Here is a 27339-nt window from a genome sequence, read left to right on the forward strand (position 1 = left end):
AAGGAACCAGACACCTGTTGGTCGAAAGAACAGCAGCTTCCTGTGATCTTTCACCAGCTCATTACGGACAGCAGCGAGATTCATCGCTGGACACCACATACGCCCACTCAGAGTCCCAGATGACTCTGGTTTTACATCATGATAGTCTCTGTTGTCTGTGGTGCGGCGCCAATGGCAAACGATGCATAGCCTCTCAAGACCTCAAACTAATAACTTTTACCGACTTCTCGTGGTGACCCTATCTCTCTAACCTCTGCCTAAATTTAAGCTGTTGTCGGCTATATATAATATTTGCTCTTCAGAACCAGTCGAACTGTGCTACGACCACCCCACTGTGTGGCCCTTGTAGCGGGACTTTGAATTTCGCCGCGCTACACTCGTTCCCTCAGATATAAATTGTACCGTCGCAGCGGTTTGAGCACTCGACGGCAGAGAAAATACTAAAATTGTAACTCTTTTTTTTTCATCCGTCTATTGTCTCTCGAGAGCGGAAGCTTAATGTAGACGTGATCTGATGAAGTCGAAAAAAACTTAATAGCTAGTCTTGATCTGATTTTAATGTGTAGACATATTGTGGAAGTTGTTATGACATTTGGAGGAGGGAAGCAACGTAAAATAAATTGTATTTAATATCAAGACGGTTTTGTATACATTAGAAATTCCTGGACAATGAAACTTATTGCAAGATTTCGGAGCAGACTTTTCACGCAGAAATGAAGTAAGAGATTTTTGAAGACCTGGACGCCGCACGAAAGAAGACATGTTAACATGGTAAAGGACAAACTCTTATCTACGCCATTTCCCCCTGTCAGTTACATTTTGTTATTCTGTTATTTTTCAATAATTTTTGTAGTGGAAATTGGTTTAACTTTTGCTCAAAAACGCCACATGGACTACCCCAACAATAGCTTTTCCGAATCACTAAGTCCGATAGCTTTTCTGTAATACGAAGTCCGATTTGCGTTTCATTCTTTCCCTTTTTCACGGTCATTTACGATTTAAAAACCCCCTTTTTATTCACCATTTCTTCCCACATTTTCAACCTTTTCTTTCCTTTTTTTCTTTTTTATTAACCACTACATCCTTCTGGAAAGACCCATGGTTACTTTTTTGCCGCTCCTGACCCCTGATTCTGCAGTCATTGTCCTGTAGCCACTTGCCTGTGCGATTTGTCGATATGATACTCCCACATCCCTTATTCCAGTGGTACATTTCTCACAGCGAGTAAGATGGCGGTACGCTGCAAATGCAGTTCTCCGGCCAGCCTGTATTACGTACTTCACTTGAAAAGTTTGAATAATGTTAGAGACACTCGGTAGTTATCATACACTAACACCATACTTCATCAGAGTGTAAGGCTTTATCTGCACTTAACACGACTGAAAATAAGCTCGCATACGGATGAAGTTTAATAGCTGTATCCCTCAGGCATGGAAACACTTTAGTATCAGTATGGTGACGTTTGGTGGAACTATTCGTAGTGTGTGTGTGTGTGTGTGTGTGTGTGTGTGTGTGTGTGTGGACTTGTAAAACTACTGTAGGCTACCGTAGACTACCATAAATAAGCGAGACTACAGTAAGCTTCCTAGTAGCCTTGGTCAGTTAAGATCATAACCACGTTACCGGCACGTTATGTGTGTTGGATACCTATCGGGCGTCATCATGTTTCGCTCGCTTTGTCTACATGTGCGATCAGTGTCTTACTTGATTCCCCTAGAAACCGGAAGTAGTGAACTGGCTAGAAACTGAGTGACGATATATAAAGGCCCACGTGATATTTGTAATACTTCTGTTCTACATAGTTATCCCCCTGCCTGTTCCTTAAAAATGAACCGTGTTTATAACAAATCTGAAGTTACCAGGTTACCTTCCATTCGGACAGTGGGTGCGCTCAGCGACTGTTATGTGGCTTATAGAGTGCAGCAATCAATCGTCTTTTTTGGATATTATTACGCAAATTCAGATTTCGTCAAGTGGCTAGCTATTTTCTATTCTCGATGCATGTTCTTTGGGGACTTGAAGAAAGTTCTATCTAATGGTTGCAGTACATGTGTACTGTGCGGAGGCAATCCCAAAATTTCTATACCATTTTCCTGATAATAATCTACAGCATCTAAGCTGGTATGGCTGCCATGGTTGTCTATAATAAGTGTAATAGGGCTACACATTATTTTGTATTTCTTGAAGTGTCGAAGCCAGACCATGAACAAGTCTTCATCAATGTATCCCGATTCACTCATCTCCGTAATGGAACCAGGAGGTAAGCCATCTTGAAATTCAGGGCGTTTCCTCACTCCTTTAAAAATTACCATTGGTGGTAAATACGTACCACTTGCATTCGTGCATGCAGTAACAGTCACATTTTGTTCTCTTTCCACGTTTGTTAGTGAAACAACTTCTCGCTTACCTTTACGACTTACTATTTTTGTGGGTATGTTGTTAAAAGGAAAGCCGGATTCATCCATATTATAAATACACTCTGGTTTATCTAACAAATCATATTCCTTTAAGATTTCTTCTAAATTCTGAAAATATTTACTTACTTCTGCTTTATTTAAGCCTTCAGCTCTGGCTCTCGGAAGACCCTCGGGTTTTCTCAGGCTAAGGTGAGTGTGTGGTGAGTGTGTCTCTTACCAAATGCTCTAAACCAATCGATTCCAGCAACCTTTCTTTCTAACTTCCATGGATGTTTCAAATTCTTTTTCTCAGCTAACCGAAATGTAGCCTTTCTTAACTGGAGTGACGACAGACTCAATCCTCGCTGTTCTAGAAATAAAGCTCTCTGGACCAAAGCATCTTCCATTCCAGAACTGAGTACCGTTGGATGACCAATTATGTTTTCTATAGAACTAGTTGGAGTTAACCCAGCTTGCATTTTCATTTTAATTTGCACTTTACCATGTATAGCGCTGAAAGGAATGTCATACAATTCTGGAGCAGTTCGGAGGCTCAAATATCCACTCATTACACTCTTTATTGGCTCGTCTACTGCAGCTGGACTCCATTTATTGTAGATTTTGTTTTCTGTTCATTTTCGTGGCATCTAGAAAATAAGAGGTGGCTTTAAAAAATCGCGTAGGAAAATGTTCAAATATACAGAATTTATTTGCAATAATTGTGTATAATATGTCTATGGTAACCAATCGTGACGGACTACACTAAAAAACTGCATTGAACGAAATTGTACTAGGGTATCGAAATTGTATCATTTTTATGATCGAAAATGAACTATTGATGTGAGTGAAATCACAACTAAATAGTAGTGAATTGTGCCAAGAGACAGCAGCACATGTCACAGAGACTTCCTCTGTAGGTGCCTCAGAACACACCCGAACGGAAAATAAATTTCTAACTTCACCAATACAGAATTTGCAAGCGCGTGGAAACAAGAAAATTTATAAGAGCGCATTAGACTAAGAAGCTTCAATTACCTCTTAACAGGAAAAAATTTATATCTCCGTAGCACAGAATGGTGTATTCTTGGAAAAGACAGGAGGAGCTGTGGAAACCTGCTACATTACAACGACACGTGAAGGCTAGTGCTACCAACACTACAAGACTGAAAAATGACGCGAAACCTTATGTTGATCGGAGTTGTACCTATATCGAAATTGTACCACCTTACCCTACAGACAGAAAATCCACTGACAAAAGCGACTTTGACTAGTGGCAGACTGTTGAAGCCATGTGCCTGGAAATACGCATCTCAGAAACGGCGACGATGGTCTCAGTTGTTTGCGTTCTACGTCGTGAACATGTATGAAATGTGCCCGAAGAACGGTGAAACCACGAAAAGGTGAATATAGGGTTCCGCGGAAGACGACCACTGCGTGTTCCCGTCTTGATTTGGCAACATCGTCAATTACGACTACAGTGGGCACAGTATCACTGACCCTGGACCATATACCATTGAAACGAATCTTCTGCTCGGATGAATCGCTTCTGTTTTGTTACACCAGGAGTATAATCGTGAGAGGAGATGCCGTCTTTCAGGGTAAAAGCACCTAGAAACATGCTCTGCACCCAATCCGCTTGGGCGAGGGGGTAGAATTATGACACAGGGGGTATCCACCTGGGCTCCAAAACCACCTGTGGCTGTAGAGGAAGGCACCATGACAACTGCGGACTATGTGCACAGGCTGTGGCAATATTCTTTCTTCCAGTAATGCTAGTCCTGCAAGGTTCGCAGAAGAGCTTCTGTGAAGTCTGGAAGGTAGGAGACTAGGTACTGGCAGAATTGAAGCTGTGAGGACGGGTCGTGAGTCGTGCTTGGGTAGCTCAGTTGGTAGAGCACTTGCACGGGAAAGGCAAAGGTCTCGAGTTCGAGTCTCGGTCCGGCATGCAGTTTTAATCTTCCAGGAAGTTTCATATCGGCACACACTACGCTGCAGAGTGAAAATATCATTCAGGTTAGGAACTATTAACGCTGATTTTCTTCGCTACTTACACATAGCGTCACATGACGTTAGTTTGATCTGGATGATTTCATTTCGCTAGTTAAATTTCATCGTTTGATTTAAAAGTATATCCCACTTTCGACGCACAGACTTCACTTATGCTCTACGCATTGCAACAGTCACTTGACCTGTACTCTTCCTTGCTTTTGATATCTGTCTAGCTAGTTTTAGATTTTAGTCTTACGTCTGTGACCTGACAGTTCAGCAAAACTGAAGTACAACATAAATCACTCACTAGCACAAGGAAACGGTGCAGTAAATCAGGACGTACATAAATGCGCTGTGTCTAGAATTAGTTCCTGGATAACACTACGTGTAATGAGTGCACGGTAAGATTGCCCGAGAACAATGAAATGAGGCTGAAAAAGGACTGTAACACAGAAAACGAGTAACGATTTCGTGGCACGAAAGGATTTGGGGTCATGATTTGCATAAGGTACTCATACAAGTCCAGCACCTTGACGTGCGGTACCTCCTGCGGTTGATTACAGATATTTCATGTCCGCATATCGAATTCAGGCATCGATAAATGATAACTGGCGTATGAGCAAACATACGAATGCTTCATAATAGTTCTTTTTTCTATTGCTGAATGGCATTAATTAATGAGGTAGAGGCTCCTTAATCTGTCATGTACAACAGTTCACTCTACTCGAAAATAGAATCTGTTTTCCTCATATTAGATCTAGATGTTATACAGAATAATAAGGTGAGCGAATCATGTTCACAGCAAGGCTCCAACAGTAACAACCAACAAGTGACCTTGCTGTACACAGCCGGCCGCTGTGGCCGAGCGGGCCTAGGCCCTTCAGTCCGGAAACGCGTTGCTGCTACGGTCGCAGGTTCGAATTGTGCCTCGGGCATGGATGTGTGTGATGTCCTTAAGTTAGTTAGGTTTACGTAGTTCTAAGTCTACGGGACTGATGACGTCAGATGTTGAGTATCATAGTGCTTAGAGCCATCTGAACCATTTTTTTTTTTTTTTGCAGTAAAGAGTAAAAGCTATTTGTGGAATATAAGATACTGCAGTTAAAATAGTAACTTGTTTGTCAGCATCCGAACTCTGATGTAAACTCTGATGTCGTGGGATATCTCCTAACATCGTGTCGGACCTCCATTTTCCCAGGGTACTGTAGCATCCCGGCGTGGCGTAGACTCAAAAAGTCGTTGGAAACGCTTGCAGAAATAATGAGCCAAGCTGCCTCCATAATGTTCCATGAATGTTCGATGGGATTCATGTTGGGCGACCTCGGTAGCCAAATCATTAGCTCGAATTGTCCAGATTGTTTTTCAGACCAACTTTCAACGATTGGGCACTGTGACATTGCGCAGTGTCATCCATAAAAAATCCATCGTTGTTTGACAACGTAAGGTTAATGAATGGCTATTAATGGTCTCCAAGAAACCTAATATATCCATTTCCAGTCAATGATCGGTTCAGTTGGAACGGAGGACCCAGTTCGTTCCATGTAGACTCAGCCCACGCCAATATGGAGCCACATCCACCTTGCAGTGCCTTGTTGAAAAATTGGATTCTTGTGTTCGCGGGATCTGGCGAACACTCGATCCCTACCATCAGCTCTCGTCGACTGTAATCGGGACTCTTCTGAACAGGCCACGGTTTTCCAGTCGTCTAGGGAACGAGCACAGGAGAGGCACTGCAGGCGATGTCATGCTCTTAGCAAAGGTACACATCTCGGCCGTTTGCTGTCATAACCCATTAATTCCAAACACTTTCCTAATGAATATTTTCGTCGTACGTCCCACATTGATTTCTGTGGTTATTTCACGCAGTGTCGATTGTCTGGTAACACTGACATCTACACAAAGACTGCTGCTTTCGGTCGTTAAGTGAAGGCCGTCGGCCACTGCGTTGTCTTTGGTGAGAGGTAATGCCTAAAAAGTGGTTTTCTCAGCACACTCTTGACACTGTGGCCATCGGATATTGTATTCCCCAACTGTTTCATGCGTCTAACTCCGACTACCATTCCACTTTCGAAGTCTGTTAATTCCCGTCGTGCGATTGGAAACCTCTTCACAAGAATCAGCAGAGTACAAATGACTGTTGTACCAATGCGCTGCTCCTTTTTACCTTACGTACACGATACTACCGCCATCTGTCTATGTGAATATCGCTGTCCCTTGAGTTTTGTCATCTCTGTATATGTGCAATGCAGTGAATCTAATGAAAGCATCAGTTTCACTTACAGTGTATTGAAAGGAATTCCTTTCTCATAACACAAAAATAATACGTTGGTTTGATACTGGCACTGAAAGCAAATCATTAATTAAATGCACTGCTGTTGAATGTTAAGCCTGTAGCAAACATTGTATTTTCCCTGTTGTACGACTGCTTTATTTTATTACAACCTGACTGCATTATGTCAGTAACAGAATATGTGACATGGAATGTCCATTCTTGAATACCGAATCCTATTATTCTCACGTTGAAATTTTGCCCTGATTTATCCTCTATGGCCAAAGGATGGCTAGGTTCAGTGCGTCACTCCTATCATAGTGACCCAACATTATTGACGTGATATTCGCGGGATGATTACTATGTTGAATAAGAATCCCACACTTGTATCCGTTTTTGATTAAAGAATTAGTAGGTGGTCGTGCGGTAGCGTTCTCGCTTCCCGCGCACGGGGTCCCGGGTTCGATTCCCGGCGGGCTCAGGGATTTTTCCTGCCTCGAGATCACTGGGTGTTGTTGTGTCGTCTTCATCATCATCATTCATCCCAATTGCGGTCGGAGGAAGGCAATGGCAAAACCATCTCCATTAGGACCTTGCCTAGTACGGCGGTGCGGGTCTCCAGCATTGTCCCCTGCGATCTACGGAGTATGGGACTCTTATCATCATCAGGTTGATGCATAAGTTCGTACCGTTTTTGTTTTGTATGTTGGTATCCGGGTTGCCATGGGTTTATTTATCGATTGTCATTTTTTTATTTGTGGATCACAGTTGCTGTTTGTGTTTACCTACTGTCATTTTGGCATTTGGAGACAGTGAGCGGAGTTGTGGACGCTAGAAAATGAAGCGCCAAGTGGAGATATCGGAACGGTTTCGATATGTTCTTCTGTTTGAGTACATTAGAGGCCTGTCAGCAGCGGAGGCAGCCGGAAACATTTGCGCCATGTATGAGGACAATGCCATTGGACGGAACACGAAAAGAAAATGGTTTTCCCGTTTTAAGGAGGATCGTTTTGACAATAGTAACTCTCCACGTCCAGGAAGACCATCGGGGTTTGATGAAGACCGTTTAAATGCATTAATGTATAATGATCCACGTCAGTGCATTCGAGAACTAGCAAATGTGATAAACTGTTTTCGTTCCATCATCGTGCGGCACTTGCATGCACTGGAGAAGGTTCAAAAATCTGGTGTGTGGGTACCGCATGCTCCAAGCCAAAAATCACAAAAATCATTGCGAGGCATCATATGCATCTCTGCTTGCTCGTCACCAACTGGCTCATGAACAACACCGACCGTTCCTACCCTGTATCGTTACTGGTGACGAGAAATGGTGTATTTGTGTTAACCTAAGGAAAAGAAAGGAAAAGTTGAGCCCAAGGAAAGCAGCAGCTCCCCGTAAAAAGACCTGCGCACTTACACATAAGATAATGTTATGCATCTGGTGGGGCAGCGACGGTGCCTTGTACTACGAATAGCTTTTTCGAGGTGTCACCTTCACTGCTGACATTTGTCAACAAGTGAGACGTCTTGCATACGCAGTGCAAGAATAGCGTTAAGTGACGCTACTCCACGTTGACGCCCACCCGTATTCTGCTAGAGCTAGACTGACAGAAAACACTATTCAGGAGTTGGATTGGGAAGTCATTCCCAATCTTATTCACCTGATCTTGCACCCTTAGATTTTCACGTTCTCCAATTCTATCTAGCATCCTTCAAAGAAATTACTTTCCGGATAAAATGCGCTCCGAACATGCCTCTAAGAGTTCTTCACCTCAAAACGACGTGATTTCCACAGTCGCAGAATGGAAAACCTACCCCAGCGTTTTCAGACTGTTGTAAATAGTGAAGGAGAATATATTTTTGATGACCAAAGTGTCTGGTGTGCGCTACGAAGCTATAGACCAATCCTATATTATTAATCACTCAGATTCTCAGCACTAATAATAATACTAATAAATAATAATGTACAAAGCCAGTACCGACTGGCACATTGAAATGCCTATTATTTACTCGTGGAACGCGCGTATTTTTATTTTATTATTTTTTTTATTTTTTGTTCCCTTGGTACTATTTACACAATCGTTCAATTTAGTGAGTTCTGCGCACAAACTAGCGACCATGACCGCACCTGTTCACTGTTGCCTCTCCGCCCTATCTCTCTCTCTTTCGTCCCTCTGTGATAGTCTCCACCCTCGGACCGCAGCGCTGGCGTCCCTTTAGCACAGCGCCTCCACGTACACTTTGATCACGTGAACACCACGCAAGGCCTTTCTCGCATGACAGTCTGATTAGCACAATACTTTTCTGAACGATTCCTTTTTTTTCAAGCTACTTTTGTAATCTAAGAAATGAATTAAAAAGGCACTGAGTCCAGGGGCAAAGTCAGATACTAATTTATATTAAAATTAAGCATATGTGCGTTAATAAAAATTTGGTGACATCTGAGATGCCCGAGGACGTGGTCGTCTTATACAGTTTTGAGCGCCCCCAATTACTTCATGCGTTCACCTCATATTATTTTTGCATGTTAAAGATACCTGTGATGAGAATGAGAATTTAGCCTGCATTTCTTTAGATCCTCTCTATTTCCTGTATCAAGCTGACTTCATACGGAGCCGCGCGGGATTAGCCGAGCGGTCTGAGGCTCTGTAGTCATGGACTGTGCGGCTGGTTCCGGCGGAGGTTCGAGTCCTCCATCAGGCATGGGTGTGTGTGTTTGTCCTTAGGATAATTTAGGTTGTGTGTAAGCTAAGGGACTGATGACCTTAGCACCTAAGTCCCATAATATTTCACACACATCTGAATATTTTAACTTCTTACTGATCCCTAACTGACCAGCAAAACTCTTGGTCGAACGAGGGTTTTGTAGACTTCCTCCTTTTTGGATGGACTGCATTTCCTGAATTTGTCTGGCATCTGCCTTACCTGCTATTAGTTTTATGTGTTCGTTCCACTGAAACTGCTCTGTACCTATACTCCAAGGTATTTTAAGGATGTGATTGCTTCCAGTGGTTGTTCTGCGAGGTCCATACTTCTCGTGACTTCTTGGTGCGCTTTTGATTATCAAAGACCTACATAGATCTGATAAAAATATTTCAGCACTAACGGTTACAAGAAAAAAATCACTCACTATGATGTGAGAAGAGTGATTTCGAGAAGTATACGTGAAAGAAGCGGAGAAAGCGATCATTGCTTTATATTTCGTAATATAAAGTCAAGTCTTTTTCCTCATATGATCATGTTGATCATGGTGAATGTGTTAGAGGAATCACCGTGTAACGTGAAATATGCTCACATACGTGCATAAGAGTATATACTGAGCTCTAATATGCACATACACTCTAAGACAAAAAATAGAGGGAAATCGGTAGACGTGATATACATGTACAGAGAAACAAATGATTACTATTTCAGAAAACTTGGATGGTTTATTCAAGAGAAACAGCTTCACATATTGAGCAGCTCAGTGATATGTTGGTCCACGTTTAGCCCTTATTCAAGCAGTTATTCGGCTTGTTACTGATTGACAGAGTTGTTGGATATCATACTGAAGGATATCGTGCCAAATTTTGTACAACTGGCTTTTTATATCGTCAAAATCCCGAGCTTGTTGGAGGTCCCACCATAATGCTCTAAACTCTCTGAATTAGGGAGAGATCCGGCGACCTAGCTGGTCAAGACAGTGTTTCGCAAGCAAGAAGACAATCGACAAAACTGTCCCCGTGTGAAGGCGGACATAATCTTCCTAAAGTACATTACCAGGATGGCTTGCAATGAAGAGCAACATAACGGAGCGTAAAATGTAGTTCACTTATTGCTATGCTATAAACGTGCCGCAGATGACAACCAAAATAGCCCTGAATGACATTTTCACTTTGCAGCGGAGTGTGCGCTGATATGAAACTTCCTGGCAGATTAAAACTGTGTGCCGGACCGAGACTCGAATTCGGGACCTTTGCCTTTCGCGGGCAAGTGCTCCACCGTCTGCCAGGAAGTTTCATATCAGCTCAAACTCCGCTGCAGAGTGAAAATCTCATTCTGGAAACATCCCCCAGGCTGTGGCTAAGCCTTGTCTCTGCAATATCCTTTCATTCAGGAGTGCTGGTTCCGCAAGGTTCGCAGGAGAGCTCCTGTAAAGTTTGGAAGGTAGGAGACGAGATACTGGCAGAAGTAAAGCTGTGAGGGCGGGGCGTGAGCCGTGCTTGGGTAGCTCTGTTGGTAGAGCACTTGCCCGCAAAAGGCAAAGGTCCCGTCTTGAAAAGAAATGGCACTCTAGACCAACACTCCTAGTTATCGTGCTATATGACGGGCGACAGTCTGGTTGGTATTCCTCCACTACCCTGGGTGACTCCAGAGACGTCTTCGGCCTGGAATCTCATTGACTGGAGTAGAATTGTCTTCAGTGATGAGACCAGCTTCGACTTTGCCTCCCATACCCTGCGGGACGTGTATAGTAGACGCTGCGGATAGCGGTGGGATACCAGCCTGACTGTTGCCCGCCATATGGGCTGACAGCCAGATGAGGTGGTTGGGGTGCCATTTCCTTTCATATCAGGACCCCTTTGGTTATCATCTGTGGTACCCTTACAGCACAGAGGTACGTCGACGATATTATATGTCCCATTTTGATGCCCTTCATGACAAACCATCTTGGGCTTACACTTCAGCAAGATAACGCTCGCCCTCACACGGCGAAAGTTTCTGCTGCTTGTCTTCGTGCTTGCCAATCCCTACCTGGGCCAGAAAGATCACCGGATTTCTCTCCATTTGAGAACATTTGGAGCATTCTGGGCAAGGCCCTCCAAGCAGTTCGGACTTTTACGATCTAACGCACCAATAGGACAGAATTTGGCACAAAATGCCTCAGGAGGACACCCAACAACTCTGTCAATCAGTGCCAAGCTGAATAACTGGTTCCATAATGCCCAGAGGTAAACCAACGAGTTACGGACTTGTTCAGTTTATGAAGATGATTCTCTTAAATAAATCATCCAAAATTTCTGAAATTGTAATCATTTGTTTGTCTACACATGTACATCACATCCTGTGATTTCTGTCCCATTCATACAATTCCTTCGTGGTACGTCGTTTTCATTTGTCTTAGCGTAGAGTGTGTTTCGATATACGCATTTACAACAAAAGTACCGTGGAATGCAGAACTAAAGAAGAGAGTAAGTTCCGCATGATTTGTCACTGCTAAGTAACACTGCTCAAGGAAACGTGGACCATACATACACTACTGGCCATTAAAATTGCTACACCACGAATATGATGTGCTACAGACGCGAAATTTAACCGACAGGAAGAAGATGCTGTGATATGCACATGACTAGCTTTTCACAGCGTTCACACAAGGTTGGCGCCGGTGGCGACACCTACAACGTGCTGACATGAGGAAAGTTTCCAACCGATTTCTCATACACAAACAGCAGTTGACCGGCGTTGCCTGGTGAAATGTTGTGATGTCTCGTGTAAGGAGGAGAAGTGCGTACCATCATGTTTCCGACTTTGATAAAGGTCGGATTGTAGCCTATCGCGATTGCGGTTTATCATATCGCGATACTGCTGCTCGCGTTGGTCGAGATCCAATGACTGTTAGCAGAATATGGAATCGGTGGGTTCAGGAGGGTAATAAGGAACGCCGTGCTGGATCCCAACGGCCTCGTGTCACTAGCAGTCGAGATGGCAGGCATCTTATCCGCATGGCAGTAACGGGTTGTGCAGCCACGTCTCGATCCCTGAGTCAACTGATGGGGACGTTTGCAAGACAACAACCATCTGAACGAACAGTTCGACTACGTTCGCAGCAGCATGGACTATCAGCTCGGAGACGATGGCTGCGGTTACCCTTGACGCTGCATCACAGACAGGAGGGCCTGCGATGGTGTACTCAATGACAAACCTGGGTGCACGAATGGCAAAAGGTCATTTTTTCGGATGATTCCAGGTTCTCTTTACAGAATCTTTATGGTCGCATCCGTTTTTAGCGACATTGCGGTGAACACACATTGGAAGCGTGTATTCGTCATCGCCATACTGGCGTATCACCTTACTTGATGGTATGGGGTGCCATTGGTTACACGTCTCGGTCACCTCTTGTTCGCAATGACGACACTTCGAACAGTGGACGTTACATTTCAGATTACGACCCGTGGCTCTACCATTCATTCGATCCCTGCGAAACCGAATATTTCAGCAGGATAATGCACGACCGCATGTTGCAGGCCCTGTACGGGCCTTTCTGGATACAGAAAATGTTTGACTGCTGCCCTGGCCAGCCCACTCCCCAGATCTCTCACCAATTGAAAACGTCTGGTCAATGGTGGCCGAGCAACTGGCTCGTCACAATACGCCAGTCACTACTCTTGATGAACTGAGGTATCGTGTTGAAGCTGCATGGGCAGCTGTACCTGTACACGCCATCCAAGCTCTGTTTGACTCAATGTCCAGGCGTATCAAGGCCGTTATTACTGCCAGAGGTGGTTGTTGTGGGTACTGATTTCTCAGGATCTACGCACCCAAATTGCGTGAAAATGTAATCACATGTCAGTTCTAGTATAATATATTTGTGCAATGAATACACGCTTATCATCTACGTTTCTTCTTGATGCAGCAATTTTAATGGCCAGTAGTGTAGAAGGAACTGGATACTATACAAGATAACTGAAAGAAATACGCAATGAGACGAACAGAAATAATACGGTTATTCAAAGACAATAATATCTGAAATCATCGAGCTTTGTGGTATTATTATGGACATTACAAATGGCCGAACATAGTTCTTAATGCGATGTGTTATCACCAAGGATGGCAATGCATGCTGTGCAACCTCATTCCATGCCGGCCACAAGGTTGGTAAGGAGTTTTCTGGTAGGGCGCCCCATCCGTGCACCACGGTGGTTGACAACTGCTGGATGGTCGTTAGTGTTTATGGGTTTGCTGCAATACGCCTTCCTACCGCTTTACGCTTGACCTTGATGAATTTATGTCGGCGGAACGGGCACGCCGGTCCATTCTCCGAATATATGCTTGTTCCAAGAGCTCCACAACATGTTTTGTTAGATGCGTTTGTGTACTGTCTTCCACAAAACTGGAGTCATGTCCGAATGCATCTCTAAAAAGACGTGGGGAAGGGGTATAGTGTCACAGTAACGTTGATCGGTGACTATATCATGTTCAGAGACTTGGATGTTAGCACGCCCACGCAACGTTGTGCCTCCACACAGCACAACACCTGGACTACCGAAATTAACGTGGTCGACAATGTTAGAAGCACCCGGATATGGCGAGAGGTGGGAACACATAATGCACCCAGGAACATCGTCCGATATAATTGTTTTGGTGGTCCAAGTGTTATGATGTGGAAAGGCATAATGTTACTTCGGCGTATTGACTTCCAAATCTTTCAAGACGGTACACTCACAGTTCAACGTTCTTACGATAGTCTATTTCTTCCTCATGTGCGTCTTTCTGGGGATGTATTCGGCCATGACTTCAGTGTTATGGATGACAACCCGCGATTGCTTCGAACTGCCCAGGTTGAGGAGCTCTTGGAACGAGAGGCTATTCGGCGACTGGACTGGGCTGCCCGTTCCCCCGACGTAAATCCCACCTAGAACGTGTGGGACGCGTCGAGGATACGTGTTGAAAGGACGTGCACATGTACCAATGACCATCCACTAGTTGTAACCGCACTGGTGAAGAAATGGAACACCCTACAACAAGATCTCCTCACCAACCTTGCGGCAATGGAGCACGCTGCAGAGCATGCACTGCCATGCATAGTGATCAACCATCCTATTAAGAACCATTTCCTGCTTTTTCTGATGCCCGGGGCACCATCATAAATCCCTGCGACGTTAGTGTAACTATTTTCTTTAAATAAAAATGTCATTTCTGTTCCGTCTCACTGAGTATTTCTTTCAGTTATCTCCTGTATTATAGCGTAACGTTTCTTCCTATGTATTGTACAAATTTCATCGAAGATGTACTTGGCAGTAACACATCATACGGAAGTTATTTACGTTCTTACGTTTTGAACACCAGCGTACTTCCGCTCTTTCATTAACATACACGTGCATCCTGCATTTACATACGTAATTCGTAAACAACCTTTCTATTTGTGTTGGAGGAGACTTCTGGTACCACTGTTATGGACCCCTCTCCTACTTCAGTAGCGAATAGTTCGCGGTAAGGAAAACTACCAGTAAGAACCCGTGTGATGTCGAAAATCTCTGAATTCCTTATCGTAGTCATTTACAGAGATGTATATGGGTGGAAGTAAAATTTCGCCCTACCCTTCCGGAAATTTCAACAATAAACTCGACTGTTCCACACAACGCCTCTCGGACAGTGTCTGACACAGGGCCTCTGCCTGACAGTCACGTGTTAACTTAACGGCCAATGACGGAACATATATGAAGATGTCCGAAAGAACAGATACCATCTTCATATAGTTAAGTCTAACCGGCCATTGACCTTCTTCTTCTGTGCGGATGCACACGTATTGCCCGAACTCTTACGGGATTCGATAACGTTGGCTGCCGCGAGTAATGAGTGTAATGGGTAGGGGCCCTACGAATGTAGTGTGTGGACATTAACTTGGGAATGTGGGTCTAGCGGGGAGCGTACAAGGGATAAGTCCCTGCAGTCGCACTATCCTCTGTGCCCTCGGTGGCTCAGATGGATAGAGCGTCCGCCATGTATACAAGAGGTCCCGGGTTCGAGTCCCGGTCGGAGCACACATTTTCAACGGCCCCCGTTGATATATATCAATGCCTGTCGACAGCGTAGGGTCTTGATTTCATTATCATTTCAATGACGAAACACGTCACTCGTCTTTGGATATTCTCTACCTTCTCTTCGGTCCAGTCACTTTCATGTGACCTCCACCTATGTTCGACGTCAGCGTGCAATAACCACTCACAAACGGCAGCACTAGCAGTGGAGGGTAAAAAAGCGTGTCGGGGGGGGGGAATGAGAAGGGGCGATTTATCTGACATCCAAATTGACAGGACCATTGGCTTTCGTGCCAACGGTGGAAGCATTTGCAGAATGGATAAGTCTGTAAGCTGTTCGCGTGCTGCCTTGGTTAAAGTCTACAGTACGTGGGAAAGTGGCACTGTACAAAACTGGCGCCGAGGCAACTGTGGTGCACCACAAGCCATAATTGACAGGGTGAACGACAGCTGCGGTAATGTGTAGGAGCAAATAGACGGGCAAGTGTTGAGCAACTGACCGCCCAGACGAACCAAGGGGCTACCAACAATGTCAACTCAATAACCATTCAGCGAACGTCGCTGCGTATGGGACTCTGCAGCAGGTGCCTGGTTCATGCATATGATTACTGCTGTTCATTGGACGAAGGACAGAATTTGCACTCCAATACCACAACTGGGCGTCCACTGAGTGGCGACAGATGTCTTTTTCACATAAATTGCGTTTTATGCTCCATCGGACAGATGGCCTTTGGCGTATACGGCCCCGCAATAATCATCGCAAAGGCCCGGGGTGGGGGAGGCAGTGTTATGGTCTGGGGATTCTTTTCTTGGTATTCCCTGGGTGATCTCGTCATTCTGGAAGGCACAGTGGATCAACACAAGTACGCATCTATCGTAGGGGACCTTTTCCACCGCTATATGCAGCTTGTTTTTCCTCGACACGATGGCATCTCCCAGCTGGACAGTGCAAAGTGTCAGACAGCTCGCAGCGTACGTGCGTGGTTCGAAGAGCAACAGGATGAGTTTACCGCACTGCCCCACCCAACAGATCCCACGGATTTAACCCAGTCGAGAAGCTGTAGTACCAACTCGATTGGGCTGTTCGCTCCATGGATCCTCAATCGTGAAACCGACGCATGGCTCCACATCCCTGTCGGTACCTTCCAGAACCTCACTGACTTTAGTCCTACATGTCCATGCTGCAAAAAGCGAAAAACCATTCACGCTTTGGCAGTTGTTTACCTTAGTGTCACTGGACCATCTACATTAATACTTCCTGGTAGCTCCCAGAGTCACTGGAAATACTCAGGACTGGGTCCAACGAAGATCTAATTGATGCATAAACCGCAGTTTACAGGTAATGTTAGTTTAGTCGATCGCAAAAAAAAAAAGTAGAAGTCTGACGTGACCGAAACTAAATTGTGCAAGTGAATGACAGGACATGCATTCTCTAATAGTTACGTGACAGTTGCTTGACGACATATTTCAACGTTGACGACGTTGTATGACGTTTCTGAAGTTTATAAAGAATCAAGTACCTCTTATAAAATAAGACTGCACAAACGTGTGTACCTCTGAGTTGGATGACACATAATTGAGAGCGTGCTGTTTCCGATATTCCTAGAAGTCTCTGTGACGTAGCCCGAAAACTCATTCGAACGTCTTCACTCAGCTTATAGCAAGCTTAAGTATTTGAAAATCTGTGAGGAACAATGCTAATAATGCATTCACATATACAAAGACCAATGTCGCTAATTCGTAACTGCTATGAGATGATAGAAATGGGAACTACTTTTTGGAAGACTGGAATGTTAACGATCCAGTTAAAGGTTCTCCACACGGTTTTTGAGGAAAGAAACACTTGGGGGAAAAATTCTGTAGTTTCATTGTAGGTAACAAATTGTTTTCTGAGCGGTGCATATAACGTATAATTTGCAATCTGGTAATGAAAACAGTATCTATATTTGTTTCAGGATGAATTAACATTTGTAGAGGTATAAGTTTTTAAGTACGAGGAAAATAATTTCACAACAAACGTATTATTGAACAATGATTCAGAATCGAGCATTCCTCAAAGATTATGAAAAAAATTGAAGAATAAACTCGTGGTTGAGACATAATTTTCGACAGCAACAATGGAGAGCGGACGGAGTACCTGTATCCCTACTCAATGTACAGATAGTAGGTTATGGTTGATAAGCAGATGTGAATATTTTCTTGTTGTTGTGGTCTTCAGTCCAAAGAATGGTTTGATGCAGCTCTCCATGCTACTCTATCCTGTGCAAGCCTGTTAATGTCAAAGGAACAGCTGCAACCTAAATCCTGAATCTGGTTACTGTATTCGTCTCTTGCTTTCCTTCTACAATTTTTACCCCACACGCTTCCCTCCAGTACTAAAGTGTTGTTCCCTTGATGTATCAGAATGTGTCCTAGCAGCCGATCCCTTCGTCTAGTCAGGTTGTACATGAAATTTCTTTTCTCCCCAGTTCTATTCAGTAACTCCTCATTAGTTACGTGATCCACCCATCTAATCTTCGGCATTCTTCTGAAGCACCACATTCCTCTTTCTGTTAATCGTAAATATTTCACTTCCATACATGGCTACACTCCATACAAATGCTTTCAGAAAAGACTTCCTGACACGTAAATCTACACTCAATGTTAACAAATTTCTCTCTGTCATATATGTTTTTCTTGCCATTGCCAGTCTACATTTATATCCTCTCTACATCGGCCATCATCAGTTACTTTGCTGCCAAATAGCAAAACTCCTACTTTAAGTCTCTCGTTTCCTAGACCAATTACCTCAGCATCACCTGAATTAAACCACCTACATTCAATTATCCATGTGTTGCTTTTCTTGCTGTTCATCTTATATCCTCCTTTCAAGGCTCTGTCCATTCGATTCAACTGCTTTTCCAAATCTTTTCCTGTCTCTGACAGAATTGCAATGTAACCCCAAACCTCGAGGTTTTTGTTGATTCACCCTGAACTTTAATTTCTACTCCAAATTTTTCTTTGTTTCCATTTACTACTTCCTCAATATACATATGGAATAACATAGGGGATAGGATACAACCCTGTCTCACTCATTTCTCAGCAACTGCTTCCTTTAATGCTCCTCGACTCTTATATGAGGGCTGTTCGAAAAGCAAGGTCCGATCGGTCACGAAATGAAAATCAGAGCGAAAATGAAAAATTTTTGATTCGCAACAGTTAGCCACACCTTTCATCTATCTCTCTAAATAGTCACCGCTCCGACTTGGGCATTTGTCCTGGCGCTGTACATACCATCCCGTACCCTCGTTACAGAAAGCAGCCGCCTGTGCTTTCCGCCAATTCTCTACTCTGGTCTGCGTTTCGTTGTGTGTGCCAAAGTGTTGTCTTTGTAGCCAGCAGCTCATATGAGCAGAGATGAATAACGGAGGGAGCCAATTAAGGGCTCTGTTGTGGGTGATCAAACACTTCCCATCGAGAACGCTGCAGGAGCGTCTTCATTGCCCCTGCAGAATGGGGCTAAAAATTGTCTTGAAGAAAGAAACGAATGACATTTATGTTATGTGGGCTGCATAGCTTGAGTCGAAATATCTCACCAGATTTACATACTTGGCGGTAGACACTGTTGTTTTAGGCATTTCTCGGTAATCACTTTGCTCTCTGAACTGAAAAGAGGGACGTGAAGCGATGGACAGGCACACTAAAGACCCTGTCCAACACATTTGTGCAAAGTTCCATCGGATTTTCACAGTGGTTTCCATTTCGCGCCTGATCGGACCTTACTTTCCGAATACGCCTCGTAGCTGCCAGCTGGTTTCTTACAAATTGTAAACAGCTTTTCCTCTCTGTATTTTACACTTCCTACATTTAGTACTAGAAAGACAGTATTCCAGTCAACATTGTCAGAAGTTATCTCTAAGTCTCCAAATGTTATAAACATAGATTTGCCTTTTTTTAACCTATCTTCTATGAGAAGGCGTAGCGTCAGCGTTGCTTACGTGTTCCTACATTTCTCTGGAACCGAACCTGATCTTCCTCTAGGTCCGCGTCAACCAGTTTTTCCATTCTTCTATAAAGTATTTTGCAGCCGCGACATATAAAACTGATAGTTCGGTAGTTTTCACACCTGTGAGCACCTGCTTTCTTTGAAATTGGAATTATTATATTCTTCTTGAAGTCTGAGGGTATTTCGACTGTCTCCTACATCTTGCTCACCAGATGGAAGAGTTTTGTCATGGCTATCTTTCCCAGGGTTATAGTACTTCTAACGGAATGTTGTCTACTCCTGGGGCCTTGTTTTGACTTAGGCCTTCAGTGCTTTATCTAATTCTTCTCGCAGTACACATCTCCCATCTCATCTTCATCTACGTCCTCTTCCATTTCCATAATATTGCCGTGAAGGCACATCTCCCTTGCATAGACCATCTATGTACTCCTTCCATCTTTGTGCTTTCCCATCTTTGCTTAGGACTGGTTTTCCATCTGAGCTCCTGATGTCCATATAGGCGGTTCTCTTTTCTCCAAAGGACTCTTTAATTTTCAGATAGGCAGCATCTATCGTACCCCTAGTGATATACTCATCCACATCCTTACATTTGTCCTCTAGCCATTCCTGCTTAGCCGTTTTGCACTTCCTGCCGATCTCGTTTTTAGGCATTTGTATTCCCTTTCGTCTGCTTCATTTATTAGCTTTTTATATTTTCTCCTTTCATTGATTAAACTCAATATATCTTGTGTTAGCGAAGGATTTCTACTAGCCCTCGTCTTTTTACCTACTTCATTCTCTACTGCCTTCACTATATCATCTCGCAAAGCTACCCATTCTTCTTCTACAGTAGTCCTTCCTCTGTTGTTCTCAATGGTTCCACAATTCTCTCTCAGAAACTCTCTACAATCTCTGGTTCTTTCAGCTTATCCAGATCCCGTGTCCTTAAAATCCTACCTTTTTTCAGTTTGTCCAGTTTTAATCTACAGATCATAACCAATAAATTGTGGTCAGAGTCTACATCTGCCCCTTTAAGTGTCTTACAGCATAAAATCTGGTTCCGAAATCTCTGTTGTGCAGACATCAATATACACTGACGTAATATAAATATATATACCAGCACCAAGAAGGACTTGTGCGACATAATAGAAAGTTGGTACCTGTGTTTCTACATCTGAAAGATTACGTCTATTAAAATTTTGCGCCAGTCGCATGAAAGGCGCTAGTAGCCCTTCCATGAGGATGCTGAGCAGGTCTGCTTTAAATACACACTGTAACGGTCGTGAGCTTTAGTTACCTTCGACATTGGACATAGTGAGTTGATGTTAGTCAAGAATGGCTTTAAGAGGACGTAGGTGTCATTATTAACAGCTCACTGAGTTTTAACCAGGTCGGGTAATAGGGGTGCAAGAAGCCGTACGTTCCTTCCGCGATATTGCAGAAACACTTGGTAGGAATGTAGCCACCGTACAGTAGTGCTGGCAGCGGTGGTCACGGGAAGGTACGGTCGCAAGAAGACCAGGCACCAGATGGCAACATGGCACTGCCGAAACAGAAGACCGTCGTGTTCGGCGTATGGTTGTGGCGCATCATACAGCAATTCGAGCAGCAGGAGGCACCACAGTTACACAATCAACTGTTGCTAATTAGTTACTTCACGGTGAGCTTCGAACCAGGCAACCTGCAGCATGCATTCCACTGCCGTTTGCGAGTCCAGAGGTGTCAAGCGAGAGCTCATTTGACAGCAAAGTGAAGGTCTGCTGTGTTTTCTGATGAAAACCGATTCTGCCTCGGTCCCAGTGACGGCCGCGTGTTGATTTGATGGAGGTCAGGTGAGCGCGTGCAATCAGTCTATCAGCAGCGTGGACACATTGGACTTACAACTGCCGTTATAGCCTGGGGTGCGATTTCGCATGACAGTAGAAGCACTCTCGTGGTTATCACACGCACTGTGACTGCAAATTTATACGTCAGTCTGGTGATTCTACCTGCTGTGCTGCCATTCATCAACAGCATTCCAGGGGCTGTTTTCCATCAGGTAAACCTCGCCCAAATGAAACTGTATAACCGTCCCTGTACTGACCAACTAAGTGCAACAGTCAGGGAACTTCATACCCCAGACCAGCACCTGTAGGACGCAACGCATTCATGTTTGCATGCTCGCATTCTACATTCTGGATGTTACACTAGTTATTAACGGACCAGCATTTCACAATTTCGGTGGATTTTCTTGTGCTGACATTAGTCTTTGAACTAGCAACGTCAATCACTTAAATACTTCACCGAGTCAAATGTAATCCCGAAATTACATTCCTCTATATTAATTATTTCCAGGTGTTGGCATTTTTTCCCACCAGTGTATGATGGCTCAGGGATCAGAAAAAGTTGGCCAGCTTTTGTCACTGTGAGGTGTCTACCCCATCAGAATAGCGTGCAAGCTAGACTTTCAAATAAACTGTTGAAAACTGTGGTAACGTCTGTTAAGTGTCGAGATGATCAATGTTTGACAAAGAACACTAAGATTAATTTAATACGACATCTTTATTCTTCTCCTCATCATCTACCTTCATAACTTACAAAAACTCAAGTTTTGATTTAATTTACCAAGTCCAAGAACCATTTGCTTGCAATAAACGGGGGTAATGCTCGCCTCGTCTGTTGCGTTCGATAAGCCAAACGAGGGTAAATACCGAGCACCTCGTTTACTGGGTGCGTGTTTGTGACACTGGGGCGTCTGAGATCAGGCTCTTGAGCGCCGCCAGTCCTTTGTAATCAGGTTACCCTCCATTAGGAAAGTGGGTGCACTCAGTGACCGTTATGTAATTTAGAAATGATAGAGCTGAGAATTGTGAGAACTGTGGCTGACGCCCTGTCAAATGGCTCTGAGCACTATGGGACTTATCATCTGAGGTCATCAGTCCCCTAGAACTTAGAACTACTTAAACCTAACCAACCTAAGGACATCAAACACATCCATGCCCGAGGCAGGAATCGAACCTACGAGCGTAGCGGTTGCTCGGTTCCAGACTGAAGCGTCTAGAACCGGTTGGCCACACCGGCCGCCGACGCCCGATCATCAGGGAACTAACATGCATCGAGATTAAAAAATAGTGCGTTGATAATGGCTAGGCACTAGCCGAAATCTGGATTTGCGTAATAAAACCTGCAAAAAAAGGACGACTGATTGCTGCACCCTATCATTTATAAGTCCTCTGTAACCTTAAGCTCTGGACACGCTTCGGTGACCATCGTGCTGAGCGGTAGTGGAACGTGGTGTCCCAGGTAGCGGTGGTCTTGGCTTAATCCCCGGATCGCGAGGACGGGGCAAATATCTATAAAAGAAAACTCAGTTTCAAAGTGTGCTTCACGCTGATGAGATTGATGGTCGTTCAGACGAAACAGTCGCTAGCAGGCAACCGCTGGGGAACATGCTGTACCTCAGTTGAATGTGGTTTACCCAGGCAAGCGGGGCTCTACCTCGGTGGACTTGTATTACACTGGCTGTTCGTGGGACGTCTGTGAACCTTAGATCAATTTTCTCCCAGCTGTTCGGGTGACCGGTTAGACAGCATTAACATCCAAACTGCGAAGAGATTCCACATGGCTGCTCCATCTAAAATATCTGTCAATGTAAGAGGAAGTACTAATAGTAACAGATCATAGTGCCACAACACCAGCAATGCAGAAAATCTTTTTCTTTTATTAAGCGTAAATAAGTGTGCATACTCTGCAATGAAACCCTAGCTGAAGCTAGGATTGATTAACCTTGCACCAGATGTAACTGGCCTGACGACCTGTTATGTGCACGCTATATTTTGGATGACCTATTATTTTGGAATTATGTTGTTAATATGATCATCATAACCAGAATGTGTAGACAATACTCTGCAAAAACGTTCCTATGTCTTTGTATCTATGTAAACCTGTTAAAAAGAATCTCAGCTTGGTAATCGGTTGGAACAAATTTTAGCAACAGAGCACAACTTTACAATAAAATACACAGGCAATTCAGCTAGGATGTTCGCCCCAGATTTTTCCTGAACGGTTTAAGATATCGATATTCTTTTGTCACCCAAATGATGTGTGAAGTCTATAAAGGCACATTTGCATGCCGAGCGTGAGTTTCCTCGGAAACGCGAAATATTAATTAAATAAATAATCAGTGACAAATAAATAAAGCCTATGGCACACAACTGCAGCGCTGTGTCGCTGATAAAACAAAAGCACAATTACGTTACTCTTATGTTTGATTAAGAAAGAGAGAGCTCTGGTTGAAGTGGTGCGAGAAGCACGTATTTTATTTTATTGTCTGGCACACTGCCATATTTCATGTTATAGAAGAATACTGCGAGTTGCAACCACACTAGGCACTCGATTCTGTAAAGAATTTATATTTATAAAAGTAAGTAGGATTATGAACTGTAGGCTTATTCATTGAATATATCTGATTTAACTAACTGTGTAACTTTTTTATGTTTAGTAGACAATCACCTCTGTACGACGTATTGGCATGGCTGGCAAATTATTGTAATATTGAGATTTAGATTATGAGTCCGCACCTACCGCAGCAGTCTTTGGAAACGATTTAATTACGAAGTCCGAATTATTCAGTTTTATTTCACGGTCAACTACGAGTAACATTGCCTTTGCGAAAAAGCCATTGTCAAGCGTCTGATACCGAATAATTAAACGTCCACGTTCCAGATAAGCAAATACAATTGCAATCACAATCACCATCATACAGATAGAATTATTTAACATACACTCCTGGAAATGGAAAAAAGAACACATTGACACCGGTGTGTCAGACCAACCATACTTGCTCCGGACACTGCGAGAGGGCTGTACAGGCAATGATCACACGCACGGCACAGAGGACACACCAGGAACCGCGGTGTTGGCCGTCGAATGGCGCTAGCTGCGCAGCATTTGTGCACCGCCGCCGTCAGTGTCAGCCAGTTTGCCGTGGCATACGGAGCTCCATCGCAGTCTTTAACACTGGTAGCATGCCGCGACAGCGTGGACGTGAACCGTATGTGCAGTTGACGGACTTTGAGCGAGGGCGTATACTGGGCATGCGGGAGGCCGGGTGGACGTACCGCCGAATTGCTCAACACGTGGGACGTGAGGTCTCCACAGTACATCGATGTTGTCGCCAGTGGTTGGCGGAAGGTGCACGTGCCCGTCGACCTGTGACCGGACCGCAGCGACGCACGGATGCACGCCAAGACCGTAGGATCCTACGCAGTGCCGTAGGGGACCGCACCGTCACTTCCCAGCAAATTAGGAACACTGTTGCTCCTGGGGTATCGGCCTTGACCATTCGCAACCGTATCCATGAAGCTGGGCTACGGTCCCGCACACCGTTAGGCCGTCTTCCGCTCACGCCCCAACATCGTGCAGCCCGCCTCCAGTGGTGTCGCGACAGGCGTGAATGGAGGGACGAATGGAGACGTGTCGTCTTCAGCGATGAGAGTCGCTTCTGCCTTGGTGCCAATGATGGTCGTATGCGTGTTTGGCGCCGTGCAGGTGAGCGCCACAATCAGGACTGCATACGACCGAGGCACACAGGGCCAACACCCGGCATCATGGTGTGGGGAGCGATCTCCTACACTGGCCGTACACCACTGGTGATCGTCGAGGGGACACTGAATAGTGCACGGTACATCCAAACTGTCATCGAACCCATCGTTCTACCATTCCTAGACCGGCAAGGGAACTTGGTGTTCCAACAGGACAATGCACGTCCGCATGTATCCCGTGCCACCCAACGTGCTCTAGAAGGTGTAAGTCAACTACCCTGGCCAGCAAGATCTCCGGATCTGTCCCCCATTGAGCATGTTTGGGACTGGATGAAGCGTCGTCTCACGCGGTCTGCACGTCCAGCACGAACGCTGGTCCAACTGAGGCGCCAGGTGGAAATGGCATGGCAAGCCGTTCCACAGGACTATATCCAGCATCTCTACGATCGTCTCCATGGGAGAACAGCAGCCTGCATTGCTGCGAAAGGTGGATATACACTGTACTAGTGCCGACATTGTGCATGCTCTGTTGCCTGTGTCTATGTGCTGTAGTTCTGTCAGTGTGATCATGTGATGTATCTGACCCCAGGAATGTGTCAATAAAGTTTCCCCTTCCTGGGACAATGAATTCACGGTGTTCTTATTTCAATTTCCAGGAGTGTATTTAAAATAACATTTTTTTATTTTATTTTATTTATTTTATAAGTCCTCACCAAATAACGTACGATATATTTTCACGTCTAGTTTAATCACAGAGATATTGGTCTCCACTTTATTTTTAATAGAACTATAGTAGTTTCTATATTCTTTTTAACATAAACAGAATGACCTTATGCTGTAGCAAATATTTTGCAAAAGAAGTTGTAAATCTATATAAATAATTAAATGTACTGAAAAGAATTCCATTACGAATTTTAGCGAGAGAAACCAAATTCACAACAAATATATGTCACTCACAGGATGTTAGAGTGGCTGTGTAGATATGCGTATGTCCTCAATGCATTATCCCACTATATTGAGGTATCACGTTTCAATCGAAGCAAAGCCACCGACTAAATTTGTTTCCATGTTCTACTGCTATCTAGTCTACAGAGATTGGTGTGTGAAAAAGTTCGAAATGTATATTTCAGGTATTGGCCACAAGTTTGAATCCAGTTGGTAAAACAATATCTGAAACTTCCTGGCAGATTAAAACTGTGTGCCCGACCGAGACTCGAACTCGGGACCTTTGCCTTTCGCGGGCAAGTGCTCCACTATCCGAGCTACCGAAGCACGACTCGCACCCCGTACTCATAGCTTTACTTCTGCCAGTATCTCGTCTCCTACCTTCCAAACTTTACAGAAGCTCTCCTGCCAACCTTGCAGAACTAGCACTCCTGAAAGAAAGGATACTGCGGAGACATGGCTTAGCCACAGCCTGGGGGATGTTTCCAGAATGAGATTTTCACTCTGCAGCGGAGTGTGCGCTGATATGAAACTTCCTGGCAGATTAAAACTGTGTGCCCGACCGAGACTCGAACTCGGGACCTTTGCATGAGTCGTGCTTCGGTAGCTCAGACGGTAGAGCACTAGCCCGCGAAAGGCAAAGGTCCCGAGTTCTAGTGTCGGCCGGGCACACAGTTTTAATCTGCCAGGAAGTTTCATATCAGCGCACACTCCGCTGCAGAGTGAAAATCTCATTCTAGAAACATCCCCCAGGCTGCGGCTAAGCCATGTCTCCGCAGTATCCTTTCTTTCAGGAGTGCTAGTTCTGCAAGGTTCGCAGGAGATCTTCTGTAAAATTTGGAAGGTAGGAGACGAGATACTGGCAAAAGTAAAGCTGTGAGTACCGGGCGTGAGTCGTGATTCGGTAGCTCAGATGGTAGAGCACTTGCCCGCGAAAGGCAAAGGTCCCGAGTTCGAGTCTCGGTCGGGCACACAGTTTTAATCTGCCAGGAAGTTTCATGTCAGCGCACACTCCGCTGCAGAGTGAAAATCTCATTCGGAAAACAATATCTATTGTTTCAGAAGACAGAGAGAGCATGTTAATGGGACTTCTAAGAATGTTGACAAACTTAGCAGCTTTTAGTGGCGATGTCTCACAACCTATTTCTGTAGATCAATGCAAGTAATCCTACTGCTATTCAGGTCATTCGGCACTATCAGTTTATTTGTAAAGATAGGAAGTCCTCTCATTACGGAAGGTACGCTATGTGATCAAACGTATCCGGACACTCGGCTGAAAATAATTTACAAATTCGTGGCACCCTCCATCAGTAATGCTGGAGTTCAGTATGGTGTTGGCCCACCCTTAGCCTTGATGACGTTCAATCAGGTGCTGGAAGGTATCTTGGAGAATGGGAGCTTACTCTTCACGAAGTGCTGCATTGAGGAAAGGTATCGATATCGGTCGGGGAGGCCCGACACTACGTCGGCGTTCCAAAACATCCCAGAGGTGTTCTATAGGATTCACGTCAGGACT

The sequence above is a fragment of the Schistocerca piceifrons genome, chromosome 5 (assembly GCF_021461385.2).
Source record: "Schistocerca piceifrons isolate TAMUIC-IGC-003096 chromosome 5, iqSchPice1.1, whole genome shotgun sequence".
NCBI lineage: Eukaryota > Metazoa > Arthropoda > Insecta > Orthoptera > Acrididae > Schistocerca > Schistocerca piceifrons.